The 2,546-nt window shown below is 43.0% G+C and overlaps 1 pseudogene; it reads left to right on the top strand.

Annotated features, from left to right (window-relative positions):
• Positions 1 to 1,848: 1,848 nt before the first annotated feature.
• LOC136646699 (5S ribosomal RNA) lies at positions 1,849 to 1,970 on the top strand (annotated as a pseudogene).
• Positions 1,971 to 2,546: the final 576 nt, after the last annotated feature.

Here is a 2,546-nt window from a genome sequence, read left to right as displayed (position 1 = left end):
TTTTTTTTTAAAGGGGAGGAGAGGGGTTAGACCAGCAGGGACTGCACCGAGAGTGGCCGCGCTCTCAGCCACTCTTGGCATGGTTCCCAGTCACGTCTGAGGGCTGCTCTCTCCTCCCCTTTAAAGAACAGGGGAATGAGGTGCGGCCCTTAGAGCGGCGAGAAGTGGTATGCCTCTCCTCTAATTTTGGGGGAGACGCATGCTGCTTCCCTGGCTGTGAGGGAGCCTTTCACGCCTCTTCAAAGCAGTGCAAAAGGTTCCTTCAGAGTGCATTTGGACCTCTTGGAAGTGGCGCTCACCACTGTGCTGGGTGCCATTTCTACTCGCCCCAAAATGCTCCAATGGAGCCTTCTGTGTCTCTTAGAAGTGCTGCGAAAGTGCTGCCTCCTTTCTTCTTCCTCAAGGAGGGAAGGGAGGAGGCATCCCTGTGGAAATAATTGCGGCGATGATGACATCACCACAATTACTTCCAGGTCAGGGATGGGGGGGTGCAAATGCAGAGGTGGCCCCAGGTAGGGAAAAGCCCAGGACCACCTCTGGTCCAGACAACTCAGTGACAGCAGCCATCTCCCCACTGCCATATCTTTGGAATGAAGTTAAATGCAAAACAATGAATTATTTCATAACATCTCATGTTGTTAAAGACCTAATGCAAGCTAATGCCTGGACTTTTTTTCCCCCATAATTTTAGCAATAAGTTTATTATGTTTAAAATGCATACATTGCACCATTTTCCTTTTCAGAGAGGATAGCAGATTCTAAAGCATGACTTGTGCTCTATATTAAATGGATATCGCCATAAGTAAGTTGGGCAGAGCTGAAGGTTTATGTACTGCTTTTAATGAACACAAAAAGCCATTCTGGTTTCTTCTTCTTTTTTCATTCTTGCAGAAAATGCCACAGGCCACTTTATCAATATACATTGCAAAAGAGTAAATAAAAAGAAGAGGTTCAGTCTTTCGGTGGCAAAAGCTCATGAGTACACTTGAAATGTTTTGAATGAAGATGTTGCTTTTGAGCATTCAATGGATTTGTGAGAACATTGGCTTGATTTGGAGCTTTTTTCCTATTCAATTAGATCTGAGAAGTTCCAAAATACAGGGATCCATTGTCATCCTGTAAGTGACATTTTTTAATTACTTTATCCTGGGACGTAGGTGCCAAACTAGGTGTTTTGTTGCAAACTTTTAAATACAGGAATCATTCCAGGAATATCTCAGTTTGAACAGAGAAATAACAGCGATAGGTGATGGCAGATTGCTCTCCCTTCTCCAATCATTTTCTCCCACTCAAAATTTCCTACAGGTACAAGAATGTGGCTTGGTCCTTGGAAAACTCCAGAGTTCTGCACAGTGTAGCCATTATAAGCATTTTCACGTTTTTTGTCATCAATAATTTGCAGTAGTAAAGAGACCAACAGGCAAAGATTTGACTTATTTCAATTAAGATGCGATGACCAGTCTTCATGCGGTTGCCAGCCATGTTTGGCTCCTCTCTCTGTTTACTCTTTTTTCTTGGTTTCATTTTTCTCTAACTCATCCAATCTTCTGTGCTTGTTTACAGTCCTCTAGATCTGACTCAATCTCTATTGGCTTGCTCACTTTACTGCCTTCTTGATATTTTGCCTTTTTCTTTCTTAGACCTCACTTATCTATCCCACCAATTCCTGCCCCTCCCTACAAGCAAAGAAACCCCACCAATACTGTCCAAATTTATTTATTTATTTCACTCTGTTCTGAAATACAGCAATGCTGGCTTCCCAAGATTCCCTTTAGAAGTTGAGAAAGCTTCGGGGACTGAAAAGTTTGAGAACTGCTGCTATAGAGATCTGAGCCCTGGTTTCTTTGGTCCAGCATTCTAACTACTACCCTGCACGTGCCTGATCTTATCTGATCTCCGAAGCTAAGCAGAGTCAGGCCTGGTTAGTACTTGGATGGGAGACCGCCTGGGAATACCGGGTGCTGTGGGCTTATACCATAGTCTTTCGAATCTGAAGGTTGCCAACCATCTAACTACTACACAACACTGGCTGTCTGAGATCTTTAAATGGGATCTTATCTATGTAGAGATTTTTGTAGCAACGTATGAATTTTTCCTGTGAAATAGTGCTAATTTTATCAAAATGCTTTTGGCCTCGCTTGAAATTCTTCACGTGTCTCCTTAGAGATCTGTAGGCTTGCATGTGGACTCTTTTTGAGGAAGTTTACTATTCTTACTCTCTAGCTTCCCTCAACATGCTTTCAATATTTTGCCATAATGCCCAATTTCACTTTTCACATAATTGCCTTGGCAACACAAAAGTTTCTTTAGGATACTTATTTTATTATTATTATTTTTTTAGTTCCAGTTCACAGATGGAACATGCACAGGAATGTCATGAGGGACCTGGAACATAAATTAGTGGATGGATATATGGATAGTGTGTGCAAATATATGGCCAGATGCATGCTTAGTCCATGTGTGCGGGGGAGGTGTAAGGCAGGCAGCCGAAACCTAAGCTGCGCTGGTGCAGCGGGGACGTGCAGCCTCCGTTGTATCCAGTGCAA

Source organism: Tiliqua scincoides, chromosome 3 (assembly GCF_035046505.1).
Source record: "Tiliqua scincoides isolate rTilSci1 chromosome 3, rTilSci1.hap2, whole genome shotgun sequence".
NCBI classification, from domain to species: domain Eukaryota; kingdom Metazoa; phylum Chordata; class Lepidosauria; order Squamata; family Scincidae; genus Tiliqua; species Tiliqua scincoides.
The sequence above is the reverse complement of the archived record's forward strand: the minus strand, read 5'-3'. Positions and strand labels throughout refer to the sequence as shown.